Below are 14001 nucleotides of genomic sequence, written 5' to 3'. Positions count from 1 at the left end.
TACCCTAAAAACATTCTACCTATTAATAATTACAATGACCCTAACGATATTTTACCATTATTATGTCAAATAATCTATTTAGAGATACATCAACCCTTTGATATAAATCTGTGTAAGTTTTCATGTGTCATATCACCAATAGAATGTACATTACAGTAATTAATATCAAATTATGTACCAATGACTTGAATTAGAGCGTGAAATGTGTCAACAATTGTGGCACTGCTTTATATTGTGGCATTCAGATATAATTCTGATTAAATTTAATTCATTAACATCGCTTTCACTATGTCATTATCATATATTTTGATATAGTTACTTAATTTGTTGTAATAAACAATAAGTTTTAACTGAAAGATATGTGATACCTGTCCCCCACTGATCCTGAAAGTCCTTTGTTTTTAATTTTACCCGGCCAATTGTCAAAATCCGGTAAATTGCTAAATATAACACGTCATTTTGTTTCTCAATTCCCGAACCTTTACTATTTGCCAAAAAGTATAGCAAAATAACAGCATTCACGATCTGTTGGTGAAATAGACATAAGTAATTGGGCAATCAAAATTACGAGATATTCAAAATCTGGTCTGTCCTTTCTAAAATGTCCACTTTTAACTAAATAAGTTTAGATGATCTTAAGTTAAAATTCTATAAATATATTTTCTAATTTACAATAGACATCGAATACGGAATGTATTGTTAAATTGATACATAAATGTTTGTAACTCTCCGGCGTTCAACTGAAGCATTTGAATTCAATGAATATGAAAGCCCCAATAGTCTAATGCACTAAGCAATTGAAATGTTCCGAGTTTCAACTAGTGCAACCGAATTACTTAAGCCTCTCTTACTAATGGGAAAGGAATTTAAAGCCTTTTGGTAGCGGTAGAGTAAGACGATAGATTTAATTACTGTCAAAACTCAAATATTACTGTAAATATAAAAAAAACACTGCTAGAATATTCTTTTAACACACCTTAAGCTCATATTTCTTCTCGAGCGACATTAAGATATATAGCTAGTAATTCTTTAGTTTTAGATTTTTACAGTGACTTTTTTTTAAATAAATAGGTCTAAAAAACATGAAGAGGTGTTACTATCGGTAACAATCAAACGGCAACCGTATTATACACCGATTTTATATTTCATTGAGGTTTTTCTTAACCCTTATATAAAATATTTAGGTACAAACCCCAGGGAACAGTCACGCACGAATATACCGCCCGTAAAGATTTACAATGGAGTCACGCAGCGGCGGCAACACGCACCGACCTCTCAATTATGATCCCAGCGTGACAAGATCGGGACAGTGTCACGTGTCACGCATCATGTCACGCTCAGCCCGCAGTAACGGATCATGATAACTTCGTGTATACGTGGCGAAAAAAGTTTTACTTAATGAACTTACGAGATCATTTGCGTAAAGGTTAAGGGGACAGACTACCAATGTGGTCTTGGTCGGTTGTTTGAATCCTCTCTTTTGATTGGTGGGAATTATATCCTAGATACAAGCTTATTGTTGCACAATGTTGCCCAATATTTGCACAATATTTTAATCTATTATTTAAAAAAAAATTCGAACAACATTTCAGAATACAATCTCGATTACAATTTTTGTCATTAAATATATTAAAAATAAAATTACAAGCTAGATATTTTCTTGAAAATGTTCACGAGTGCAGTCTTGTACTTGCGAAATTTCAGTACAATGAAATATACCCGCTTTGGCGCGATTCCTTATGAATTTATTCATATATTAAATAGTTCCCATCTTAGTGCTGCTGAGTGTAGAATACGAACATTTAATACATCGCAATTCATAGTCACATTTAATAAGGCTTTGGAATTATTTGAAATACCTTTGTCAACGATACATAAAAACATCAATAATTAATATTATAAAATAGATCTGGATGAAATTTTTTAACATACACAAAACGTGTTATTTGCTTTTAAGAATGCATTACAGGTTATATTAAATCCCAAAATGCATGTTTTTTCACGTGGACGTAGTCGCATGCAATAGATAGTATCGGTATAAATTAAACATTTTCAATTATTTTAGCTTAATTATGTCGCTACATCCTATTTGTATTTATTTGCAGTCATGCGTAAAGTGGAATTATTTGAATCAAATAAATTCATTGAACCATAGATCCAATATCTAACATCGGATTCATTTATTTTATTGAACACTAGCTGCCGCCCGCAACTGTGTCTGCGCGGAATAAAAAACTTGATAAAAAACCTATGTGTTCTTCCAGACTTTGTTCTACATACGAGTATGCCAAATTTCAGCGAGACCTGTTCCAACGTTCTGGAGATACCTACTAACAAATACCCATCCATCTAAACTTTCGTATTAAGTATATTAGTATGATGCTCTATTTTAAATAAATTAAATAAATAAAATGAATATATATTTATTTTACAATATATGTTTTACAAATATATTCTAAATTTTTATTTTTATTCTTCTCTTATAAATAAATGTCACTGAAATTTTCGCTGATACAACACGATTTTTACCTGCAAAATAAGAACTTCAGATAAATTATAATAAAAAACACATTAGTATGTCAGGGATTGAACTCGAACCTTTAGATAACAAGACAACATTGATTTAACTTGCAACAGTTGAAAATCCATTGTCCTCGTCAATAATTGTCATTGTACTATTTGACCGCATAGAATCGAAACCTCGTTAACATGACGCTAAATTTGCTAAAAGCTCTTTATCAAAGGCAATAACCGGATCACTGTGACGGACAGACTAACGTATTTTCGTCTAATTATTGTTTTACTCTGAACTTTTATCTCCTATTCGAAGTTATCGTGATAAAGGATACTTTAAAATAAAACATCTAAGAAATGTTTCTAATATTATTAGAGAATATTTTACATGTATGAATATTATTAGAATACATTGAACGAAGAGCCGAATGCATAATAAATAAATGTATTGAGACAGTAACACGGGGCATAGCGAGACTGTGAAAAGATAAAAATATAACTTTAGGGAAAGTACAAGTCGTTTTGCAACATTTTTATATTTTCATAATATTTTAAGATTTCGAAAGCTTTCTGAATATGAATTTGTATTTGTGCGAATATTTAAGCTACCTTCTAGAAGTATTACTAATATTATTTAGGTTATTTTGTATAACAAATGTGCACAGTGAAAAAAATATAATTATGAGCTTTATCATCTTTAAAATTTCTTCATCACTTTATTAAAGGAATAAAGTCCTAAGATATTATTTAAAAACCACGCAAACTTATCTGCTCCAGTAAGAATGGTGTTGTTTTTGGGTTTGCTCATCTATAAAATATTTGCAATTCGCCATAGAAAATGACACAAGATATGACGTGACAAGGTGGCTATAAACCAACAAGGATATGAGGTCTATGCTATTGTAATTTTTTTTCTTGTGCCACGTATATCTATAACCCTAGCCTAGCTTATCACACTATAATGCTTCTTATGCATTGTCAAATGATTCTCTTTGACAGTTGAATTACTTATTACGTATAAGCGACTGCTCTCAGGCTGGACTAATGGTCCTTTGACCCGGATGGCACGAACAATCGGCTGCCACGCCGCAAGAGAACCATTAAATCCATTCAGCTGCGACAGAACAGCTTAGTCTAGATCTAGACCACTCATCTGGTCGAATTGATAAAGTAGATTACAGGAAATGAAAGATCTCGAATCGCTTGACTAAGAAGTTGACTGTCAGCAACACTTATATCATCTTATCATCGTTATACGTGTACGTTATCTCTCGTATGGAGTATACACACACTGTATATTTTAAGTGCAGAATGTACTTATATATTTAGACTTGTATATTACAGATACATAACTTTATTATGAACATAACGGAATACTTAACTTTACGGAGTACTTTTATTTAATTATGTGGGGTTGCAACCACCACGATTTTTAATTAAATAAGTAATAAATCGCATTAAATGCTTTTATCCACAGGTTCCTTTTCGAAAGTAATAATTAATTGAATACTTATATGTTAAGGAATAAGCGAAGTTTTTTTATATATGTTCCAAAATATTTATTGAACGCATCTATATCTAAAATACTAGCTGTCGCCCGCGACTCCGTCCGCGCGCATTTAAAAAAAAATGAAAAATAGATGTTGGCCGATTCTCAGACCTACTGAATATGCTCACAAAATTTCATGAGAATCGGTCAAGCCGTTTCGGAGAAGTACGGGAACGAAAACTGTGACACGAGAATTTTATATATTAGATTGCTAATTTTAATATATTTTCACTGTTTAGACACATGTACTAATACATATTGTTATCTCTATTTTTATTTAAAGAGACTGACAAGGACTACTATATATTTTACCAGTGTCACCAGTGAAAACTGGTGGTAATATTTTGAGCGCGAATGTACCACAAACATCGTATTTGATTCAATCACGAAGTAAGTGAAAACAAAACGTTATTGGAATTGCGAAACGATACATTTGTTTACATATGGATGTTATCAGAAAATATAGGAAAAGTTATTTCACCATAATATTTTCTATTTAAATACGAAGGCTTCAAGTCAAGGTTGGCATTTAATAAAGACAAAGCTTTATTTTTCTTAAAATAATAAAAATGAAACGTACGCACTTTTGTTTTGTTCTTTTATTTATTTATGTGAAAATGTTATAAATAAAAATATTGAAGGATTAGTAATAGAAGTAAAACACTGACTTATATAGAAAATATATTTCTAACAGGTTACAAAATACAAAATTAAAATACGTAACACTGCCAGTTGGAAACACAAAAAAGATTAAATTTGTTCCAAAGCTTTTCAGTAAGAGCATTTTATGATAAAAACTTTGTGACAACTGCAGTAATTTTTAATTAAAATAACAGGTTTTTAATGGAAACGTTACTTTATCTGATGTGTGTTTTAGTTAAAAATGTTTTATGTTTGTATTTGCTTAAATCTTAAAATACATGCTGGCATAAAAAAAATTTTTTTTTTTTTACTTTTTATGATTGTTCTAAAATGTAAACATAAACATCTTAATTATTTTTTATTTTATTTTAGTAAAACTAAACTTTATGAGGACATTAAATTGTCATATTCCCGAAATTAATTTCCATTAAAAAATAGGAATCCAAATCGCAAAAACGGATAAGGTGAGTTTGGAGGTGCTGGGATTTGAACCCAGGACTTTCAGCATGCGAAGCAGACACTCTACCACTGAGTTACACCCCCGATGAAAGTGACACCGAAATTAGTTATCAAATTTTTCAAGATGCACTCAGCTCCTACAAAACACAATTAACAATCAATCTGCATACATCTTCAGTACGTCAATTACATCATCAGGTTATCCATGAGGTATAGAAATTATAATACTAGCTATCGCTCGCGACTCCGTCTGCGCGGAATTAGCAGAACTTAATAAATAGCCCATGTGTTCTTCCAGACTATGCTCTACTTCTTTGCCAAATTTCATCAAGATTCATGCGGCCCTTCTTGAAATGCTTTCAAACAAACATCCATCCATTCATCCATCCATCTATCTAAACATTCGCCTTTATAATATTAATAAGATTTAAGTAAATTTATTTCCAAGAATAAATTCACAAAACAGCACATTTACAAATAAATACTGTTATAATTATGTAACATAAAATAATAACTAAACCAAGTCACTGTACATTTGACATGCGTTTAACTTAAACTTAAGTTCATAACTTGGCTTCTAGCTATAAACTTCTGAAGCTGCCGCGTCAAATAAGCGTTGCAACTAAGATTAATACAAGTTCAAAATGTCTTAACCCAATAGCAGTCTGAATTATGTACGTTGACTAAATCTTGTATTTATATAGACTAGCTGTCGAAACGCGACTCCGTCCGCGCAGAATTTAAAAAAACATAATAAGTAGCCTATGTATTCTTCCAGACTATGATCTATATCTATGCCAAATTTCATCGAGATCTGTTGAGCCGTTCTGGAGATAACTTCAAACAAAGATCCCTCCAAAAATTCGCATTTATAATATTGGTAATTTTAAATTATTGCTATTCCAGACTTCATTAGCGTCAAATAATTACATATTTATTTAAACCTACTAAAAGGGATACGTATTTAAATAAGCCATAATACGAGTAATCTTTTATGTACAGACGCTCAATAAATTTTATGTTCAAGAAAGTTTTATGATTGTTAAAAAATCGAACCGTTGATTTCTGAGACCAAAATCTCAGTATAAAACATATGATCAGTGTCATTATCTTTAACAAAGCAGATATAATTATCTTTTCAACGGGATTTTTAGTCTCAAAAACCCACGACAATTTATGTTAACTTACTTCGTATTCACAGTTGTAAGAACTAAATAGCACATTTTGTTTATTTTGCTCTGGTTTCAATTGACTTTCTATCCTTTACAATTTACGAACAGTAAAGCGACCCGCGCGTCCAAATGCGATGCTACGCGATTCATGTGTTAGGTGTCATTCAGCAAGTATTTTATTGTAATGTTCAGTTTTGTCGCGTGTTCTTACAAAACATATTGTACTGTATCACTCGTGACATGTTAATAACAAACAAAAGTTGTTATAACAAAAACAGGCTTTCAATGTCACATAACATTTCTAGGTGGTTTAAAACATCGATTGAAAAATAAAAGTCAAATTATTAAGTATTGTTAAGGATTAATATCGACTGTAATTCGTCGGAATCGTCACAGGGGGTGTAACTCAGTGGTAGAGTGTCTGCTTCGCATGCTGAAAGTCCTGGGTTCAAATCCCAGCACCTCCACAGATTTATTTTTGTTGCGAGTACACTTTAAATTTTTGCCCACAAAACGAGTAAATGTGGTTAACATAGAAATAGAATTTAAGACCTTGCTATCTTCCAAATTTTTTTTATGTTATATTAAATAAAATAACTTTTATTTCGGACCAGTTACATCCATAAAATGTTAGTAGAAAATAAAATTAAACAACAGATCCTACGACTATGTTAGTAAAATAAAACAGTTCATATTTAAATTATTTTGTTACTAGGTTATTGTTCGAAATGCATCTACGAACAATTCCTAGTAACAGCGGAGAGTCAAATCTCCATGCTATGGTGCCCAGGATGGAGTTGGAGCTAGCTCTCAGTCTGCAGAGCAGCGAAGCAGACTTTTTTCTTATAATGGCATGGCATCCATCAACTCCTGCCTGAGCGAGCATACCAGATGCAGAAACGAGGCAGCCCCATCAGCATCCTGAATCCATTATTGTATTGGACGCGTAAAGCACTGACAGCCCGCTGCGTATAGTTGGTCCAAAGGCTGCACGTATAGAACACTTGACAGTAAGCTTTGAAAAGCGTTACTTTTACTTGCTTGCTACAACGAGCAAACCTTCGCGCCACCATATTACATCGGACTGCCAGCGCCCTACGCTCCCTCTCTATATCCACTTGATCCTTAAGGTCGGCAGTCACATAATGACCTAGATATTTAAATTGATAGACGCGTTTTAGTTCAGTACCATTCAGTTTAATTACAGGTACGACCTCTGGATATTTACCACCACCTGCCCCAAAGACCAAGTATTCACTTTTTGCCACATTAAAGTTTAAGCGTATAACTCTTCACAATTACAAGAACTTGTGACTGCAATAATTTGGATAAATTATAGTAAGATATAAGATATCTCTTTTACTAGTTTCGAAATACCAATCACGAGGACGCAATCATGTAACGTAAAGCGTGTTGCACCGCCGCGGAGGTAATTAACTGAGGTCTACTTTTAATGAATAAGTGAAAGGCCAATGAATGTACGCTCGAATATAGAATGTTAATATTGCACTCACTCTACGTAATATCAGAACAAACGTACAAGAAGACTGAATTTCCACTCACAAAATATTAGTACAATAAAATTGGCAACACAATCCTCACACAAAAATGAAAAATTACAAAAAAGTTTTGGAGGTGCTGGGATTTGAACCCAGGACTTTCAGCATGCGAAGCAGACACTCTACCACTGAGTTACACCCCCTACATACAAGTATTCGAAAAGTCTTATCATTCTTAATACATGTAAATCTGTCTGCGAGTTCGTTTTACATTTACCTTCTTAATAAAACACAACAAATGCTTACATAATATGTAACTTTCTTAACATTTATAGCAAAAGGAACTTCAACTTCCGTACGTTTAAATGACACTTAAACACTCGCTTTAATAAGAGAATACACTAAGGGGCTATTCAAAGTTAACAAAGGAAGTCAGAGAAATAAAAAGGAACCAATATGAGATGCAGTGGTACGGAAAACCACGTACACAGTTCGTGGCAACAGATGTCGCATATTGAAATGTTAACCAACATTCTCATCACAGAATAATATTACATTTTTCCTTGATATCATAAGGAAACTGTCTTAAGGAAAAGAAAATTATGTTTATAAGTGGGTTAGAGAACCTACTCGTTATGTTCAAATCTTGTTATTAACAAAGTAACTAAATTTCCCGTTTGGTATATTTTTTTTAGTTTTGCAATATCCAATTATTAATTCATTAACTTTTCATAAATTATTTCTTTCCTTCATTATAAATCATCTCATCGGCTACGCTCTATTTCTTTATTAAAAATTGAATTACAAAATAATAAATAGCAAAACAAATACAAGTGGTTTGTTAATTAATAAAAAACAGAAATTTTTAATCAATTGGAGTAGAGTCGGGCAGCGCCCCGCGTCCTACATTCAGCAAGTTATGAACTCCTAACATAATATCAATATTACAAGTTATATACTTTATTGTACATCGATATGCCAAATACGTACTACCAGTTGAGGACGATTAATTCAGTGAAATTTCATTTAAGGCCCATCGTGCATAAAATAAAGTAGATGTTTAAAAATCCGGCATTTTGAGCCGCTAAGCGACTTAACCAATCTCAAGTCGTCGACATTTTTATCTCTCATTAGCTAAGATAGTCGCTATCAAACTTTTTGTCACAATCGTCGTAAAAAAAAGTCACTGCAATTTTCAAGATAGCGGAGTAAATTTATACGGTTGACATGTAGTCGTTATGCATGTACTGACCGAATAGACAATTTGTGTCAATGATTCGACGTTGTGTGTACGGAGCGCACGCAACTCGATTCTCGCGACGCGACGCAACCATACAATATTAGTTTCGACGATTTAATTTGACTTGTGTACGAAGGTCCTAAAAGGGTCTACAGATCGACATATTGTTTTAGAGGGTGATGGATTCACAACCTGTAAGCCTTCTCTAAATTAAATATTATTTATTTATAACCTACCATTGATATCAAAGTAATCATTTATAAATAAGAAAAGGAATCTTTTAATAATTGCTTATTTTACGTATCTAAAATAATCCAATACTTGTGCAATAAATCGACGCCGCGTTTTTATCGGATGGGTCGGCGTCGGCGCGCGTGCTGGCGCATACTAATCCATCGGAAGCGTTTTAAAAATAAAAGAACAGACTTTATTGATAGCTGTGGAAAGGAAAGGAATATCAAAGTATGGTAATTTACAGCGGAAATATCCTGATTATCTTCACTGACTTTACAAGAACGCTTCTGAATAAGATAGATTCAGTTAAGTAAAAAGCGACCGTAGATTATAATGAAGAACCAATTTTAAAAGCAACAAAGCTGGCTGACTATAAATTTCTATTGATGTCTGGCCTCACATACAAACATCTTGTTATCTCTCTCATTCTTTTTGCAAAAACAGAGATGACTATATTTTTGAGCAGGTTTTTTAGCATTGGAACTTCATGGTGACTAACATTATGGGGAAATTTATTAATTCAAATCGGACTCTAAAAAGTTAAACTACTATTTAACCTCACGCTATTTTCTCATATGTTTTAAACTTTCCTTTTGAAATTTGAAATTTGCTAATTTTTACTAACGAATATCATCACAACAATAAAACGACTCAAATGGAGGTGGACTGGCCACACACTACGCGGAGCGGATAAATGGAGCAAAGTCATTAATTACTGGTATCCTAAAAACGGTAAAAGGAAACGCGGAAGACAGCAGAAGAGGTGGGAAGACGAAATAAGAGCTACAGCTGGAAGGACGTGGTCTAGGAGGGCAAAAATAAGGGAAGAATGGAAGGGATTGGAGGAGGCCTGTGTCCACGGGGCAAACGGATAATATATATATTATGTAAATATAAATGTATAATAAATCAATTTAAATTAATGTCACGAATATTGTATCCGAATAAAGGCTATATTATTATTATTATTATTATTATTAATTTTTACTAAAGCTTTATTAACTACGTAGCCCAATATATCGATCATAACTGTTGGATGTCATAACAAAGTAAAAGGCACTCGATAGTTTCTCAGCAAACCGCACGTACCCGATGGTCGTGGCTGTGCATATTAATTTGACATTACCTCTTTAAATTGAAAGAAAGTTTATAAAACGTTTACACTATGCAATCTTCATTTTTATCGGTCAATCTTTTTAGAGGTAGTCTTCTAGAAGGTTACCGGTGCGTTCCTATGGGGATCTCAGAAGTCTACATAGTCGCGGAAGATGGCATCGACGGTGTTTTAGCACACATAAACCTGTATTCTTCCTGAATACAAGGTATTTGTTGAAGACATCCCCTACCAAAGGAAACACACAAAGATCTTATAATAGAACAGATTTCAGTGAATCGGAAATATGCCATAAAAATATCTGCGAAAAACTTGACCCTATTTTTGGGTCAGTTGGGTAATAAGTAATTGAAAATGATGGACAGTTGTTGAATTGGCAAAGCGGTCAAAAGACCCTACCAGAAGTTCCTTACCTGTCACCTTTCTTTGTGTAAAAGTAAGATCTACGACCGTCACGTACAACTCTTTGGCCCAGCGATTTGTAGCTGAGTCACGCAGCGATGCCCTCACGCGCCGACTACCTAATTATTACAAGTGCCGTGAAGCTGTGACCAAATGCGTACAAGAAGTGATTTCTTGCTTAAATAAATCTCCGGTCGTTATTATGAATTCCAATCGGTTTGTACCAATACTTTTCTGAATTCGGAAGCGATTTCGATATGAAAGAGGCCTCCGTATAATAGGCAACTTAATCTCCGATACCTGGCGATTTTACTCTTTAAGTGACTTATGCATAATACAATGTCATAGGGGTTCATGCACAGGCACGCATCGCCAACGTTTTGTTCTTAAATCGCCAAAACCTGTCGCTCGCGATAAGTATGTGTCTGTTATGCGTGTGCTGTGTGCCTAATATGTATGTATGTAAAACAGAAAATTAAAAAGGGTATTAGTGAAAAGAATCAAAATGGCATTTTTGCCTGCATTCAATTTTTAAAGCGCTTTCACCGCGCGAATAAATAAACTACTAGCAGACTGGCAATTTTGAAAGTAGTTGGAGCGGTAAATAAATATTTGTTTAATGCAATTAATGGATTCGTTGCGATCACTGTGTCTCCCTGTAGATTTTATCTGCCAATTTAGAAGCGGAATGGAATATATGCCAAACGTATACAGTAACATTTCTGTAAATAACAGCATGTTTAAATCATGCCAAATTAATTATTTAAAAAGAAATGTGCCTAATTCTTAGCTCTCAAGTGTGTTATTATCATCATCATAAACAACCTTTATTTGCCCACTGCTGGGACCTTTCCCAATGCCTTCCACAGTACGCGGTCCTCCGCCTTCCGCATTCAACGACTTTACCTTCTGTATATTATTATGCAATGTACTATTTAGCGAATATATATGTCTTACATTTTCGAGTTTTTTAAATAACAGTAAATCATGATCAGAGGAGAAACTACAGGGTGTGAAAAATATCAAATATCGACGGAGATAAAGTTACACAGAGTTAGGAAGTGCCGCAAAACATCGTGTATGATATATTTATCAACGTACGAGCCTGTCAGGAGTTGTCAATTAATCTTATGACGGAAATAGAACGTTGCATTCTGGAATAAATATACTAACCACATTTAATGTAACTTTAACATATTAAAACTACGCATCAGCGACTTTGGAAATAAAAGGACATTACCACTACAAAAGAGTAAATTTCAAACACAAGTATTTAAAAGACTATTGGTTTTGCTACGATATTTTTATAATTACAAACATAAATTAGTCCATTAAAATTTTCTGTATTTATTTTGTTACTTTTTATAACGAATAAAATAAGGCTTGACTATAATCTCACTTAATATTACATGGTGATATAGTGGAAAGATTGTAGGCGCTAGTTTCGTAAATACCTAATATTGAAGACACCTAGGTGGAAGGAAACACCAATGCCGGCAACTCAGTGTTTCAATTACTTTAGCGTTCATTTTTGTTATTACTACTAACAGACTCTACAGAAATTGTTTCCAACAAGTGGTCTGTAGAAGTCAAAATATAGGAAGGAAAAAATTTAAATTTAGAATTTAAACATCCTCGTACTATTTTTCGGTTTTCTTGATTACTCATTAAGGAACAAGGATTTTCGGCTTTGTTGTTAATTAAAAACAAGGCGAAGAATCGTTTAAGATTCGCATGTAACTTTATGTAACAATATTAGTCCTAGAATAACCGAACTCGTAAAGAAGAAGTCAACAGAAATAACATAGTTAGTAAAAATTACAGAATTTCATCGTGAAAATATCATTTATTCTTTTTATGTAATTTTCTATTGCGTTTTTATTAAAGTTTCACTTTGGTTATTACACCTACGCAGTAGTCCCTGCTAACAATGACCACGTAATGATCAAGGAACCCTTGCTCTATAATCTACCAGAATTAAAATCTTTTCTTAACGTTACCATGTTTTCTGATACCGTAATTTACTTCTGTCATACTCTCCTCGGCATAATAAACTACGCCTTGAAGGTATTAACGCCGCGGCCCGCGCGGAACATATCTTAACGAAAGTACTTCGACAGAGTGCAAAGGTTATGAATATTTCATATCTGGTAAAAGCCTTCATCAAATAAAGACTTTGTAAACGAAGTTAAATGGTTTTATAAAAGTTTGATGTCAAGTTGTGGCCACTAAAAATGAGGCTTAACTTAGTTTTCTTAACGTATTAAAGCAAATGCTCTTGCTGTAATTAGAACCACAATCAACTTACGAAGATCAAAAATGGTTTAAGTTACATTAGCAATGGTGCCCTTGGTCGTCCTTATCATCGTGTTGTCTATGTTAAACAATAAACAAATTTAATAATATTTTTGGCTGTGCTTTAATTTTATCAGTTTATTGTTTATTTCTGTTTTCCTGGCCCCACCCGGTATAGCAGTTAGGACGTAATACAATTACTAGTTTATGAGTCTGAAGCATGTCGTTGCGGCCTCAAGAACGGAAAATTCACAACCAAAAAAATAGTTGCTATACATATAATTTTTGTAAGTGCTTGGTAATATTATCCCGTACTTATTAAATGCCATTATTTATACTATAGTACATGTTACTAATTATATCATAAATGCGAAAGTTTTGATAGATGGATGTATGGATAGATGGATATTTGTAACAAGGTATCTCTAGAACAGTTGCATGGATTACGCTGAAATTTGACATAGATTTACAGCATAGTCTGGAAGAACATATAGGCTACAAATTAAGATTTTTTAATAACGCACGGACGGAGCTGCGCGCGACAGCTATTAGTACAACAAAGTAAAATACATTTTGAGATCAATCTAATCAAATTTACAAAAGCAAAACTAGTTTAAATGACAACATGTTGAATTCAGCATCTATCAATCTGTCATTTGGCAGTTGTCAGCCGCCATGTTGCCGCCGCCATATTTGCCGCGTCATCTGACAGCGTCGGTAACCGAGTGGAAGACGAATGATGGATTATCGAATGCGGAAAATCGTTAATAATGTTTTATCGTTTATTTATCGATGTAGTTCTCTCGTTTGAGTTTACTTTTATTAAGATAAAATGCCTTTAGTTGAGTGAAGGGCAAGATAACGCTGTACGATATTTATTT

At 33.4% G+C, this 14001-nt stretch overlaps 3 non-coding genes across 3 annotated transcripts; 1 reads left to right on the top strand and 2 right to left on the bottom strand.

Moving 5' to 3' along the window:
* Nucleotides 1-5176: 5176 nt before the first annotated feature.
* Trnaa-cgc lies at nt 5177-5248 on the bottom strand. The gene has a single exon. It is a non-coding gene; the product is annotated as a tRNA-Ala (tRNA).
* A 1483-nt stretch (nt 5249-6731) lies between these two features.
* Nucleotides 6732-6803, top strand: Trnaa-cgc. The gene has a single exon. It is a non-coding gene; the product is annotated as a tRNA-Ala (tRNA).
* Nucleotides 6804-7966: 1163 nt separating this feature from the next.
* Trnaa-cgc lies at nt 7967-8038 on the bottom strand. The gene has a single exon. It is a non-coding gene; the product is annotated as a tRNA-Ala (tRNA).
* Nucleotides 8039-14001: the final 5963 nt, after the last annotated feature.

Source organism: Papilio machaon, chromosome 10 (assembly GCF_912999745.1).
Source record: "Papilio machaon chromosome 10, ilPapMach1.1, whole genome shotgun sequence".
In the NCBI taxonomy this organism is placed as follows: domain Eukaryota; kingdom Metazoa; phylum Arthropoda; class Insecta; order Lepidoptera; family Papilionidae; genus Papilio; species Papilio machaon.
Note: the sequence above shows the minus strand (reverse complement) of the source record. Positions and strands in the feature narration are given on the sequence as shown.